Raw genomic sequence first — 16,951 nt, 5'->3', positions numbered from 1 at the left:
TTGCATACTTCATCATTGGCATTGCGCTTGTTGCAACTGTGGTGTAGGCCAGAGGTGCAGGGCATCCAAGGTTTCATCAGAGACAGAGTAGGGAGCAGAACAGGCAAATCTACTGAAATACACTACTGAGTGGAGCAACAGGCCAGACAGGAGAGTCCTCCTGAGCCATGTGTGTCAGCTCTCTGGTTCGGGATAGAACTCAGGCCTTTGTGGTGACAGTGCTGAGCCTTAAACCCTAAGACACTATGGAGGCTTGCTCCAAAGACCTTTTCACTATGCTGTGCAGCCTTATTACTGGCTCCTGCCTACACAGGTAAGGGAAAATAAATTGAACTCTTTGGATTAATAATAGAAGTTTACAGTGAGGCTTATATTTAAGTATAAATTAAAACTCAGCAGTATATTTTGATGTTCAATTCAGTGTTGAGAAAAGACAGAATGGTGTCTCATGAGAACATGCACAACATAAACATGCGTACAGAAGACCTAAAATAATAGATGCTATCATGCACTGAGTGTTAATGATAAATCGTGTACTTTCTCCGTGGATGTCATTATATCCATTTTAGAAAAAAAAGGAAATGCAATCAGTGTTACTACTACAGCAATCAGAGTTTGTAATTTTAATTTACAGAAGTCACTCTAGTTAACATAAGGAATTTATGTAAGGACATTAGTGATTTTCCAAGTCCCATGGGCAGGAGGGTCACTTAATCTCACTTTGAGGCTGGACAGCCAGGACCTGTCTGCCCCAAGCACACTTCAGAGACACCCCTGTATGTGTCTCAGGCAGAGGCCACATAGATCATCTGGAGGCCACCAAAGGGATTGTCGCCATCTGGCTCCACTGTACTCTACCATCTTCACCAGAAAATGAATTATTCACTCTCTCTGCAAATCATATATGCTCTTGTAAAACAATGTTACCTCATTAAAAAAAAAAAAAAAAAAGTCGGGCCCTCCCTGGTGGCGCAGCAGGTTAAAGCACAGCACAAAGAAGCTTAAGCCACTTCCGCAGAGTTCGATCCCCGCCTGCTCCGGAGGTAACCACATGGCATGGCAGACCTCTACTGGCCCGCCTGCTGCTCCCCTCAGCTGTGTACTTCTTGGATCTGCCTGTTCTGCTTCCCCGCTCTGTCTCTGGTGAATCCTCTCACCCTCTGCTTATCTGACCTGTACCCCAGTTCTATACGAATAAATAAATAAATCTTTTTAAAAAATCATTCCTCATCCCTTCTCTGAGTCAAAAATCTCACTAAGGTATATTAAGTTCAAAATTGCATCACTCAGTCACATGAGTGACTAGAAAGGAAGTTTGGAAAGCAAGGCTTCAAGTTCTAATCTTCCCCTCTTTCTATCACTTCCTCTAAACTGGTGAATTCCCCAAACAAAGGACTTCACATTAAAAGTGATTAGGTACCAAAATCATAATAGATGTCCACTCTACCACAGGGCAAATTTTAAAAATGAACATAAATTATTTTCTGACACTCAGGCCTTTCCATGAGTGTTATAGTTCTCCCCACCCCTAAAACAAACAAACAAAAAAGGCCCTCTCTGGTGTTGCAACAGATTAGGACGCAGCATTGCAAGCTGGCTGCAGCCTCTTCAGTACAAGTTCAATCCTTGGCCCCAGAAGTGATCCACAGGGGCAGCAGACCAGCAGACCCTCCTGCCTCGCCCACTGCTCCTCTTAACGGCATACTCCATCGATTTGCCTGTTCTGCTCCCCACTCTGTCTCTGGTGAATCCTCTCACTGCCCCTGTACCCCTGGTCTGTACCCTGTATGAATAAATGAATAAATCTTAAAAAAAAAAAAAAAAAAGAGGAAGACTCCCTTTCCCTAAACCTTGAATCCTTGCATACTTCATCATTGGCATTGCGCTTGTTGCAAGTAGGGGCCTCAAAAAAATATCAAAACTTCTGGGTCCCTCTGAGAAACCTTGTCACAACATGGGAACAACTCCACAGTAATCTCTGAAGACTCCTTTGCTAATTATCACCACAGCTTTGACCCAACTATGGAAGAGCCACAGTGGGCCTCTTATTGTTGCCCGCCAGGTGGTGTATGAGCTCAGGTGTAACATCCAACTTGGGCTCTAGTAGAAAAACTGTCCAGTCACCCTGAAAACCAAGAGCTCCTTTGTGCTTGACATTGTCAGCTATTAAACCTGTAGTAAGTAGTCTTTATGCAGTCTAAGCTACCTGATAGCCAAACCAAAAAAAATTCATTTCCAAGAGGCATGTCTGGGCAAATAGGCTTCATGTACTGAAAATTCCTTAGCAGGACAGGTACAGATAAGGACAAGTACAGGTAAGAACTTTTTAGATCACAAGACAAGCAATTTTCAAGTGGAACACTGACACTCCACAGTCAGGTATAGGTGATTCTTTTGGCTCCTTGGTTGTCTTGGGAGGACAGTTAAAAAGGATTTATTTTGTATGGAAGAAATTTACTCTGCCAACCTAGCTTTTTTCCTATTCTTTTAATGTAAAGTGATATGTTTATTTCCGCTTTCTCATCTAACTGCATGTATCATGTATTAAATAATTCTTTTTTTAAATGTATAACCCTTCTGTAGTTGTTTATTGTAAAGTTTACAACAGCTACCTCCCTCCAACAAGCAGGGTGATACAGCTTAATGAAATATTTGAAAAGCCCATGAACTGCACAGAGGAAATGTATGCTTAAATTATGTTTCTTACTAATACCATTAATAACATAATCTGCCCACATCTGGGTAGCCTGTGGCTTCACTCCACCAACCACACACCTTACAGTCACACCAAATGAAATGGAAGCTTTAGGAGTATTCCTCACCAGACAAACTGTCAAGATTTGATACACTGTGAAAGTTTTTCTCATTCAGTCTGGGAATTAACTGAGAAAATAATGCCAATTTCTAAATCTTTGCCAATAACACTTCTTGTCTTTTTGATGATCTCAATAGATGAAAATCTCTTTGTCCTGCATTATTTAGACACTATTATTTAATTGCATCATATTATTAATGGCATCTGTTAACCTTAATGTAGTCTAAGTTCTCAGTGAGACTGTGTCAACCTGAGACCTTGCTAAGCCTAATGAACCAAACATTGTTAAAGCTGAAAGGAACTTTGAGATATTACATACTAAGTGCTTAACACAATGTCTTGAAAGCAATAATTAGCTGATAAACAATAGTTATTATTACTGTTACTAATATTATTATTAAAGCCCTTCATTTCAAAGATAAGACAACTCAACCTTCTCCATAAACACTACCAGTAGTATATTACAGGAGTTCAGCAATGTCCCTGCCTTTTGTCATTTAAAAAAATATTTTCAGTTGTCCCTATAGAAGTCACTTACAAAGACTGGATAACAAGGTCTTGAGTTCTAGCTACAGTGCAATCTGTGGGATCTGAGATCAGTCATAGGTAAAGGTATGTTTCAGACTCCAAGTCAAGGGTGGATCAGTCCCTGCCCTGCCTTTGTATTCATTCTTGTTCTGATCAGGAAGAGTGGGCATAAACTAGAAAAGGTAGAAAGGGCTGCATTGGGCTGCTCTGTAAAATGAAGGAGTGAGGATTTTAAATTATTTTTTGGAAAATTCAGGAAGAAGAATGGGAAGAAAAGGGATGAAAGAAGTATGAGAGAGAAAGAAGGATGGGAAGAACAAATAGTGCTTCTTAGGATAGGGTCATCAATAAAATACATGCTAGATGTCTCCTATGGTGCACATACATATATACATTTAACTGAAATCCAGATTTATCTGGGCATTCTATTTTTACACTTGCTAATTCTTTCAACTCAATCTTGGACCAACAGACAGGAGAAAATGTGTACAAATTAGATACTGGTAATGATGGGCGTGAAAGTTAATCCCTGCTCTTTTCCCTCCACAAAAGCTATAGGTCTCCACCTTAAGGAATTTCTTTAGAGTTTAGTGATTTGCATACATGTTAATTCATTTAAAATAATGCATGTTCAACACAATTCTATCAATGAACTTATACTTGGTATTTGTGTGTAGAAATCCCCAAGACCTACTATCCTGATTCTGTTTCGCCAGAAGAGACAGTAACAAAAGGTCATCGTCTTCTTATTTTGTTTCCCAAAGTACTTTATCGGTACTTGTGTTTCAGTTCTTGCATATTGCAGTTTTTAACCTCAAGAGAGGATCTAGTCTACCCCTCTAATGTGACCATTTATTCCCAAACTTAATTGCCTGGTTTTTCTTTTAAAATTATATAGTACCCATAGGCATGAAAATTAGGGGACAGCCTATGACATCCTACTGGTAATGTTGGTTTATGGTTCCTCTTTAAAGGCCCAGAATAATGTTGGCTCAAGGCCTATTAGCAAAAGTCACTGATTGCAATTAACTGTTTTGCAACTCCCACCCTCCTACCTCTCCCCCAGTTCTGTACTCTGGCTTAACCTTTGTCTTATTCTGCTTATTTGCCACCTAACTTTGGTCTGTTTACTCACAATTTGGCAACAATTAGAATGAGATTACTCTTTTCATCAACTTCTAGAGAAAGAGATCTCCTATATTTCAGAACAAGCAAACATAAAGCAATTTTACAGATACTCATTTCAAAAAGTTGTTTTAGGATATACATGATCACTATTAAAAATAAACATATCAGTTATCAGGCCTGTCACTATGCTTATTTTTATACAGAAGTAAGAATCTGAAAGGAGTATCATCAGGTATGGTTTCATAATAGTGGATTTGGAACCCCTGTTCTCATCTGCCACTTATTTTTCTTAGAATTTACTTGCAATCACCTTGTCTTGCCACTAGATGGTGGTAAAACAGACATTCAACATGTGTGGGGTTGGAAACTAGAGAATAGGCACAAAGTGAAGTTTAGGGGGTTATTGGACATTGCAAAATAAATAATTTAAAATCTCAAAACAGGAAATCTTTGAACTCAAAATTAGCTATTTTCTCACTCCTATTCTAAATCTCAATAGGATAGTATACATTAAAATTTTTCTCATTTTCAGGTGATTTTGAGGTTTCAAAAATATGCTCAAGTGTTATTTAATTGTTCTCATCACTCTTTGATTTCAATCACTGTATTATTGTTTCTAGAAGATGGGATCTGTAGGTTATATTATTAGATTGCTTAATAAACCATAACTTACACCCCTAATTTAAAGAGATCAAACATTGAATTATTCATTCTCTCCTGGATCACCAAAAAAACTAAAGCTGATATATAAGTGCAGCCAATTGAATTAGTCAGGATACTCCAAATAAATAGAACCAATATGACAACTGTATTATAGATGCATAGAAATTTATCATGAGGGATTATCTGGCAAGATTATGGAATATGAGAAATCCCACAATCTTCTGACTACAATGTTGAGGCCTATGAAATCCAGTGGTGTAATTCTACTCTAACCAAAGAACTGAGAACAGAAGCACTGATGTCATGTAGCAGGAGATGGATATTGGAATCTAACTGAAAATCAATAAAAGGCAAATTCACCCTTGTTCTGGTTCTGTTCACACACTCAATGTACTGGTAGGTGTTCATTAACATAGGTAAGAGCCATCTTCTTTACTTATTCTGTCTATTCAAATGTCAACCATTTCCAGGAATACCCTATTGATACATAAAAACACACCAGTATTCCTTAAATGCTTGTGGAAAACCAGATGATCAGGAAATCCAAACTTACGAGCAATGACCTTACTCTCTCACCAACTTAAACTTGTGAGTTGGCATTCTATAAACTATTCTATTTTCAAAAACATGTTCTACTCCCTTTCCTGCTGCCCCCAACCAGGCCTCATTGCTGGTAGTTCTGGCGTGCAGCTTTCTAACTTTTCCATAGTTCTGCTTTCCCGAGGTGGGTGTCCTTAGCTAAGCTTAATTACTGATTTTCCCACACATCCTTTCATCATGTCTTCTGATATATCTCTACCATAAGTTGTTAAAGAAAGTAGGAGGTGAGTGGGTGAATCCTTAATGAATATCATCTGTAGCCCCATATGATCCAGAATAATCTGTTAAGAAACAGACTGATCTTCTTTTGAGCATCGTAATATTTAACAAAATAGCAACCTGGCACTAGGAAAAGCCACTCTTCACCCAGGAAGCACAAGAAAAATGTCTTGCTTGTGCATTTACTCTCTTTGGTCAACACTTCCTCTTTTACAATTTCATAAAACAGCAGTTAAACAATGAAATATAAAAATAAATTCTCTTTATAAGACCTTAAATTCAGAAATATAGGGACTTTAAAATTTTATCCCTATCACACAGACCAGATTGTCACAAATGGAAGTCCCTTGGGCCTAGTTTGTCCTGCTACCTGCTTTCAAAATACAATTATCCTGGCACAAACCACACATATTCATTTTGTTGTTGTTCGTTTTGTTTTATCTGTATCTGCTTTTTGTACTACAATGGCAAAGTGAATAATTGGGACAGTCTGCAAAGCTTAAAATATTTCTTCTCTTACCTTCCACAGAAAATGTTTACCAACACAGATTCATTGCTTCAAAATACATTTCTTCAAGAGGTCAACTCATGGAGATCATCACCTATGTTGCTAGAAATACTGACTCTAATGATAATTAATAGTTTACCCCATGAGACTACACGATGAAATACCTTACTTGATGTAATTATTGTACCTATGATGATTGGCATTTGTTTCTTTGTGAGTTGTTTTGGGAAAATAAATGCTTGAGTGTTTTATTTACTTTATCAAATTGCTAATTTATTTCTGTATCACATGGAAAATGTTCCTAAAATGTGTTATATTAAACTACTAGTTCCATAAAGAAAAAATTGATAATTTACCTGCACAACCTCCTGGACTATGAATACACAAATCCAGTGTGCTCCACTTGTTACAGTGAACCTGAATGGGCACCGCACCCAAAGTCCAATAGTTTACAACAGGGTTCACGTTTAGATATTCTTAGATATTGTGTGGATTTAACTACTGCATAATGACATTTGTACAGTAGTGAGAAGTAATACAAAGAAGATTCTGTGACCTAAAATAACCTTTCTGCTATTTATACCTCCTCTCTCCAATTCTTAGCAGACATTAATCTTTTTATTTCTTCCATACTTTATGCCTTTCCCAGTAAATCATGCTATTTGAATCATATAATATGTAGCCTTTACAGGCTAGCTTTCTTCACTTGTTGATGTGCATTTTAGGATCTGTTTTGTCTTATTATGTACCTGATAGTTCACTTCATTTTAAGTCTGTAAATACGTTATTGGCTGTCTCTAAACACTTTATTCATTCACTAACTAAAGGGCATACTGGTTGTTTCCAAGTTTTGGAATAATAAAGATGCTATAAAGATGGGTGTGCTAAGATTTGTGAGGATGTTAAGTTTTCAGCTGACTTGGATAAATACTAAGGAGTGGAATTGCTAGATTGCATGGTCACATTAGGATTTAATTTTGTAAGGAACTGACACAGTCTTCCAAAATGGCTGAATTACCAATAAACGATAGCTCAGTATTTGATACTTCTGTATCTATGGATGCAAAAACATTCTAATAGAATGGATGTTCCCCATTCTAATAAGTGAGGTTTTATTTTTAACTAAAAGATTTTGCAATGCTTTCTCAAACTGTAAGAAATAAGCGTGGACTGTTTGGGAGTGCTGTATAATATAATGGTTCTTAAAATAATTTGATCATTGAAACATTTTACTGTGGGGTAACTTGTAAAAATGAATGTTCCTGGGCAACTGCTGATAATACTATTGTGTGCATGTATCTAGAGTAATGCTTGGCATATTCAGCTGTCACTGGATATTTTCTGAATAAAAGAATACTTGAAATTGAAACTCATAGAGCTATCCAGGTGGGCTAGAGTTTGAATGAATCCAGATACAGTGGGATAATCTTGGGACTACTTCCTGAAAAAAAGCCAACACTCAAATACAAGAAAGCCCTAAGGTTTAAACTAAAGCTATTATATGAATGTTCTATTTTCATAAAATAGGTTAATTATGCAGTTCCTTCTAGCATTGCAATAGAAATATATACAATTTACTATGAGCCCATATCTTGCCAAATATATCATAAAGCAATGAAATATTTGGCAGCTAGTAGTAGTTGTTGACAGTTTTGTCAGAACTGTTATCAAACTGTGCTATTAAAAATATTTATTTGGTGATATCTGGGGTGGATTTGTAACAAATAAGCATTCTAAGCTGTTGTCTAACATACAGGAATTTAGAGATCTCTCTTTATATGCTTGAATTAAGTTATGGTTCATCAGCTCCCAAACTCATATTGTATGCTTAGTCTAGCAACTGTGAAAATAATTTTATATGACTTTGTATTTTGTTTTCTATATGCACTTATATTTGGATTTATGTTTACAAAAATACTTTTATTTCCAGATCTTATTGTGAATATCAAATTCATGGTATGCCATGTAACAAATGGGGAGCTAAATTCTGCAGGTTTCACCACTATGTTAATGCTAAGAACATGAAAGAATGATGTTTAAGACTATAAATACTGCTTTCCCTTTTAACTCAAATTTGAGGATTCAGTTTTATCTTATTTACACAGATATTAATTTTTAAGGAGCTTTATCTGTCTATCTATGCATGCATGCATGCAAGCATAGAAAAACTGGTGTACAGACGAGAGATAAAGGGTGGTGAGAGGATTCATTAGAGACAGATTGAGGAGCAGGATAGGTAGGTTTACTGAAATGTACTGCTGAGGTGAGCAGCAGGGAAGACAGTGGAGTTTTGCTGTGCCATGTGGGTTATCTCCTTAGCTAAGGGTCAAACACTTGCTGCAGTGGCTGGTGACAATGATAACGCTGAAAATTTTAACCCCTGTGCCTTTAGGGATGTTCCCCTACATATGTCAATTATTTATGATAATATATACAGCGATTATTTTCCCTGCAAGCTTTCAAAAATTCTGAAATGGTTTTGCCATTTTTTCGAAGTTCAAATTAGTAGAAAGATTTGGAAGTATTTATTTTCTACTCTGAAAAATTTTACAAATATACCAAAGAGTCATCAAATTTTGAAAACTCAAAATTAATGCTGGAATGCACATTTGCATGGATGAAACTTTAATTCTCATAATTCTTATGTTAATCCATATTAGATATTTTCAAAATATGCTTTTGTTTGTGGGGAAATTCGTGAGGCTTGACATGGAAACTGAAAAAAAAAGTCTTAAAATTCTCATATGTCATGTAATATAGACATATGTTTAAAAAAAGTCTTAAAATTGATAAGGCTCATTGTACATCACCATTTTAGAATACTTGATATATTGTCTTAGCGGGGAGCATACTAGGAATGGTTGCTTTTAATCAAACTACTCTCCTAGGCTACCTAATAAATAACAAATTACCAGAAGGAACTTGCCTGGGGTGAAAGCCAAGCAGCAGAGATAAGACCATTGGTGGAGGTTTTTCTATGTCATGATAAAATTTGAAAAATATGCTGTAGAAAAGGAGGGTAAAAGAACAGAATCAGTTTGACCTAGGTTTTAAAAATAAGTTTATACATAGAGTGCTGTACTCTATGTAAGTCAGATTGTAGTTAGGAATGACAAATTAGGAAATTATAAAATCCCAGAAATTTCATGAGAGCCTGGATTCTGTAAGTCAAAGGACAGACAATGATGAGGGAGTCCCAGGTGTCCAGCGACAAACAATCAAGGAGAAAGCAGTTTCAAAGAAAGAAGGCAACAGAAAAATATAAGAAAGGTGAACAATCAAACAATCAAGACTGTAGGTAGCCGCAACTAGACAAATGATATCAGCAAGAAAAACCAAGGCAGCTCTAGGGAGTGTATAGACAAACTGAATCAGTAAGTCTTCTCATTAAAGGACCACAGCACATCAAACTGATTCTTACACAAATTGAAACTTAACTGTACAGTTGGTTAGCTCTATGATTATAATTCAGATATGCTGTATCACTAAAAAAAATTTAAGTTGATGTAAGATATTTGCTGACTTGATATCCAGCACTTCATGTAAACACAATTAAGAAAAAAAGGTCTTATATCTACAAGTTTTAATTGTTGCTTTTAGACCTGGCATGATTGATTGTGATATTAGTGAATTTAGCAAAATGATTTTTAGAGACTCTCAAAAACATGGATGTCACTTGGTGGGTTTTGGATTGTCCCACATCTAGAAGAATACATACATATATGATGATATGCTGCACTGAAGTAAAGAGTGATACAAAAACAGACTTGTTACTTGATAAACCCATTTTTGGATCTTGGCCAACTCACTTTTATTTATCTGGGCTCACATGTTGGAGACATTTAGGAAAATAATCAAAGATGGCATGCAAGGACTCACTACTGAATATCTTATCTAATCCAGTCATTGAATCATGTGAAACCATGTGTGATACACCTTTTGACACATGAACTTAACTGAACAGTAAAAGAGACACACTCTTCGAATGAATACACTCACTGACTATACTGATTGTGGACTTTCATTGGCCCCTTTTCGTACTCTGGCTCAGGTTAAATAGTAAAAGTTTTTAATCTCACACCACCTGGGACACGGAGTCCACTGAATGTATAGCATACTCAAGAATGGTTTGTATACAGTATGACTGAGCTTGGTTTTGAGTAACAATATGAAAACAAACATCATTAATTACAATAGCAATATGGATAGTGATCACTTGTTTGGAGTTTATTAATCAATTTTTGACAGTAACTTAATTTTTTCTTTTGGATTTTTCTAAGTTAGTTTCATATATTCAAAGGATTCCCCTCTTGTTTTGTTTAGCAACTCTTTTTATGATCTTTACAACACTGAATGCTTATTTAAAATTATGTGCCTCTCCCTGGTGGTGCAATGGGTTAGAATGCAACACAGCAAGCTAACCGCAGCTGCTTCAGTGCCAGTTGGATTCCCGCCAGGAGGTAACCCACTTGGTATGACAGACCTCTCAAGACCTGCCCGGTGTACTTGTCAATCTGCCTGCTCTGCTCTCCATTCTGTCTCTATCTCTGGTAAAGCCTCTCATCACCCCTGCACCTCTGGCTTGTACCGCAGTTCTGTATGACTAAATAAATCTTAAATACACACACACACACACACACACACATATCCATATATATATATATATAATGTAAAAAATTCTGATAATGAATTCAAGATAGGCAAGAGGGGAAAGTTGTTAAACAGATTTTGCAGAAACTGAAAACAAACCTCTTATATAGCTAAAATAATAAAATTAAGTAGGACAATAGAGGGTAATTTTACTTTCATGTCTGACACCAAAATAAATGTTTATTTCAAATGAAGGCAGTAATAATAAACATAGGATGGGTGTAAATTTAAATATATTAGAATTAAATAGAAAGCTTTAAGAGAAGACACTTCTGATATATAATGACAAGTTAAATAGGTAATAAGTGAAAATTGAGATAATTTGAAATCATAGTAATAGTGAGTTTGAGTGTTTTAGAGAAAGATTCAATGATATGTAGATACATCGCCCCAGAACTCTTCATTTTCTGCATGCACTCATTTGTCCCTTTACTTCCAAGTTTTCTTAAGGGAAAAAAAAAATATTTCAGTGAATTCCACAAACTGACAAACTTAGAGTAAAAGGCCATTTCTGAAGATTCCCTAAGTATATATAAGTCCAATTCTCCATATCCTCCAAATCTCCTATGCAACTGTCAGGAAGTGGGAAGTGACAAAGTTCTGTCTATTGTCAATTGGCAGCATTATTAATAGGAGGGGGAAAAAAAAGGAATCATGGGATTTTCCTATTTCCAAGATTGGGAAACCTACTTCCTCAGATTTATAGCCTTTACTAGGATTAATCCAACCATACTATTCAGCCCAAAGCATTAAAATACCCCCAACAGCCTGAGATCTAAGGTTATCACTTAGGATCTAAACACTGCAAGAGCAACTATGTTCTGAATGTCATAACTCTCCCTAACACACACACTCAGTCTTCTCTGCTGTCTACAAAACGCTCATTGTTTCAATCTCTTTTCTGAGCACTTCTATTATGTCTTACACCTATTCTGAATGAGCAGAAGAATGACCATAGAGCAAAAGGATTCACAATTTTTTTGAACAAATCTGTCATCCTTTGTCTTTCTGCATAATTTTTTTTTGTTAAAATGAAATAAGGTTCTTTAGGAGATGCCTTTCATATAGACAAATATTTAAATTGTTCATTGAGGTGGTACATATAATCTTGTTTGAACCATTTTGGTACATTTACTAAAAGTTAGAAAACCGGGCTCTCCCTGGTGGCGCAACGGGGTAAAGCATCACATTATGAAGCTCTCCAAAGCCACTGCAGCACAAGGTCAATCCCCAGCCAGGGAGCTGACCCACATGGCATGGCAGAACTCTCTTGACCAGCCCACTGCTCCCCTCAGCAGTTTCAGTAGATCTGCCTGTTCTGCTTCCCACTGTGTCTCTGGTGAATACTCTCACCCACCACACCTCTGGCCTGTACCCCAGTTTTGTAAGCATAAATAAACCATTAAAAAAAAAACTTAGAAAACCAATAGTTTAAAACAAACTGATGTTTTATGAAAAAAAAAAAAAACTTTAGCTGCCAACTGTCCATCTCTAGGGAATGACTTTATAATAGTAGTCAACGCTTTGAAACAGTATTTGTTTTTACAGTGCTATATTTCCTTTTTTTTTTTTTTAACTATATGGATGGGGACCAAATTAAAAATAGAAGTATGATAAATTAGGGCTAATTATTAAGAAATACACAAAGTGGCCCTCCCTGGTGGCGCAGCGGGTTAAAGCACAGCACTGAGAATCTGAAGCCACTTCCGCATGAGCTCGATTCCTGCCTGCTGCCTGCCCCGGAGGAGACCACATGGCGAGCCAGACCTCTCCTGACCCGCCCGCTGCTCCCCTCAGCAGTGTACTTCGTCGATCTGCCTGTTCTGCTCCCCACTCTGTCTCTGGTGAAGCCTCTCACCGCCCCTGAGCCTCTGTACCCCAGTTCTGTATGAATAAATAAATAAATCTTTAAAAAAAAAACTGTATAAAAAATACACAAAGTACATAAAGAATAAATGTTGCTGAATATTAAAAACTAGACTAACTGTATTATAAGAAAGCAGAAACATCCTATGTGATTGATAAAATTGTAGCTTCTCCCTCTTACTCTTGGAGGTCTCAGAACCTAGTATTTAGAATATGCACAATCACTCTAAGGAAATGGTAAAATTTCTTTCAGGAATAAAACAAGTAAAACACTCCCTAAAAACATTTGTTCCTAAAAAACAAGTAAAACACTTCCTCAAGCATTCTCCAAGCAATCAGTAATTTAGAAATAATAATAATAATAATTAAAAAAAAACTATTGAACTAAAGCAAAGTTAAGCTGTGTAACTGGACCAACCAATGGAATCAGGTGTGACTGTAGTAACGTGAATTGCACGTGGACTGAACACAGCAAGATTCCATTTTTATCCTACAAAACAGACTGCCTAGGTGCTCAACACAAACAAGAGGACTATTTTATCTGTGACATTATCTTATAAAAACCATCAGTATGCTCCCACGTGAAAGCCTTCCTGGGAATGCAAAGTTTAGCCAATTGAGAGGTTGACATTCACTTCAGCAGTATGAAGTAGATGGTGGATAGATGCGTCAGACTAGTGCCTTCAGCAAATTCCAGATAACTATTCAGTTATAATTAGTATTTTGGAACCTGGAGCCATGTTTGACTCTGACAGGGAGAGGGTTCAATGTTTTTCTTAAAAAAGTCTTCCCTTTTTTGACATAGTACTAAAATGTGTGTGCAAAAATCATGTCACTCACAAAGTCTTGGATCCTACTGTCAGAGGAACTTCAGGTATTTTCAGCCTGTTAATGAATAGGCATCCATATCTGTACCTTGCACCTGAAGTCAGATGTCACAGTCAATGTGCACCGAGTATCACAGTTGTTCCAACCAAGTATACAAGACACTCCAATAGCAGCACCCCTGGTCCCTTCAGAACCAATGAATATCAAGAAACTGAGGTGCTTTCCATATGATTCCCACTCAAATGACTGAAAAGTGAATAATTCAGTCAGCTCAGTTTGACATGACATTTGCTTCAAGAGTGAATGGAATATAAAATAAAATCTGGGCTATAGTACTAAGCAATGCTACCCACTTAATTTCTTAATCAATTTTTATCATTTATGCATCCATAAAATAGATGCACATACATGTGTGTGTAATTTTCTGAAGGTTATTTTATTTTCCAATGTCAGAATTTAAAGTAAGTTATTGCTTCTGTCATAGAAGGAAGAAATAAACCCTTACAGCATGAACTGTTCTGCCTGTCAATTGAAAGTGCTTGTGATGGGTGATCTTTTTTTCAACTAGGGGCCAGCATGTGAAAAACCATTCTTGATTTTTTTTAATAGAAATTACATTGGTTCATGGTACTGTACATGATCCAGAGCTATCATGCATGTTACCATAGCTCACCTACAAACAAGACATACACTAGTCCTCCCACAACTCATGGGTCCCCTTCCCCCTTCTTCTACATTCCCTCTCCCCCTCTACTGACTTCAACTGTACAGTCAGACTTTGAGGGTCTGTTACTGGTTTGGTTTTGTCTGACCCTTTTTTCCCCCTCTATTTTCCTCATGTAAGTGAAACCACCTGGTATGTCTTTCTCCTTCTGGTTTTCCTCACTTAACATAATACCCTCCACTTCCATTTGCTTTGCAAATAGCAACTTGATTGGGTCATGGTGTCCAGATATTTGGTTGAATAATATACTGCATGTTCACATGCAGTTATTTTTGGATAAGATTAGCATCTATCTAGGTGAATTTTGAGTGGGACAAACAGTCTCCTACAATGTGGGTGGGCGTTATTGAAGGCTGCAATAGAATACAACCTAAGCACACCTGATCAAGGAAATTTTTCCTGGGCCACTAGTCTGCAAAATCTACCCTATAGATTTTGGACTCGAATTCAATTTATGTGAGATAATTTTTTTTTTTTAAGATTTATTTGTACATACAGAACTGGGGGTACAGGCCAGAGGCTCAGGGGCGGTGAGAGGCTTCACCAGAGACAGAGTGGGGAGCAGAACAGGCAGATCGACGAAGTACACTGCTGAGGGGAGCAGCGGGCGGGTCAGGAGAGGTCTGCCACGCCATGTGGTCTCCTCCGGGGCAGGCGGGATTTGAACTCATGCGGAAGTGGCTTTAGCTTCTCAGTGCTGTGCTTTAACCCGCTGCGCCACCAGGGAGGGCCCAATGTGAGATAATTTTTTAAAAATAAATCATTGTATCCATATATTCTCTCTTTCAACACCACGTGTGTGTGTAGTTGCGCGCACACACACACAGACACAGACACTTCCTATGGGCTCCATTTCTCTGGAGAACATTAATTAGAACATGTAATTTCTCAGTATTTGCAAATTTTGAGTGTCTCTAAAATTTTTATAAAATGTAACCACTGTTCAGACCACTATAGTCAAGCTAACAATAAAATCGCATTAAAAACCATGGCCTTAGAATTTGGATTGAATGAAGAAACAAAATTAAAATGAAAATAATTAGAAAGTTACAAGGAATAGAGGTAAAGAACATGTAACCTAATGTTCAATGTAAGGGGTGTGGGAGAGACAAGCAGCAGGAATGGGGAAGAAATGATTTGGATTTATCTTTGACAATGAGGATCATTTAGAGCCAGGTGTGAAAATCATGGATGCTTACCTAGAGTACAGTTCTCCTGAATCAGAAATGGGGGTTTGAAAGTCAAAAAAAGGACATGTTATTCCCTGATATATTGAACTGAATATGAAGCAAATTTTAATGAGATAGAATAACCTGATTCTCACATAGCTCACCTGTTTGGGAAGAGAAAGCATTCTAAAGGTGATCATAGTCCATGTTTGTCATATGTAATATGGACTATTTATAAATTTTATATATTAATATGTAAATACTATGTATAGATTGGTACTGAATAAATTTTTATTATAGGTTCATTTTCTATTAATTGGAAAAATCTATTAGCAATATAAAAAATAAGTAAATGCCCTTTAGTGAACAAATAATACTCTATAGTTCTAGAAATCAACAGGGGCTAGATGAACAACTCGTTTTTAAGAGTGCTTCTTTTGAAAATTGGAACACTTATTTCTTTTGTACTTGTTTACTCAATTTCAACTTTGAGTTATTACTATGTGAACTATTTAGAATATATACTGTGAGAAAAGATATTCTCTATTTAATAGCACATCCTTTACCTCACATACTAATTTTTCTTTGAAAGAACATTTAAGTTCCAGTCTCAACAAATTTCCATTATACCAACAGTGTTTTCAACTGTTTTCACCACATTTAACATTACATACCTGGACCTTACTCACCTTTTAATTGGAATATGGTACCCTTGGGCCCAAACCTACAGAACTCCCCTATCTGAGCCCCTGGTAAACATTACTGTCTTCATATCTTCAAGTTCATACATTTTTAAATTTATGATCTCCTATAGGAATGCATTCATGCACTGTCTGGTTTATTTCACTTAATAACCTCAGAGTTCATCAATGTTGCTGCAAATTGCAGCCTCTCATTTCATGGCTGCATGATACTCCATTTTATGTATATGTGTGTATGTACATATATTTAACCATTCATATTGATGCAGGTGTTATTTTCATTTGAAATACATAAATAAAACATTCACTGGTTATTCTTTCATTTTACTCTAGTTGAATTTAAATTTGGAGAGGACAATTTACTTAATGTTTCCCTGTACCATATTTGATGTCCAAGATTTATTTATAACCTACATTAACATTATGAATGATTGCTGACAACTGTGTATCAAACTTTTCTTAGGAATATGAAAAACATCCTCTAATTTTGGTCTGACCTTTAAAAATTGATATCAAAAGAAGAAAAAATGGCAATACAAGTTATAAAAAAAA

The sequence above is a fragment of the Condylura cristata genome, unplaced genomic scaffold (assembly GCF_000260355.1).
Source record: "Condylura cristata isolate star-nosed mole 26May11 unplaced genomic scaffold, ConCri1.0 scaffold00012, whole genome shotgun sequence".
Classification (NCBI taxonomy): domain Eukaryota; kingdom Metazoa; phylum Chordata; class Mammalia; order Eulipotyphla; family Talpidae; genus Condylura; species Condylura cristata.
This window is presented reverse-complemented; position numbering follows the sequence as displayed.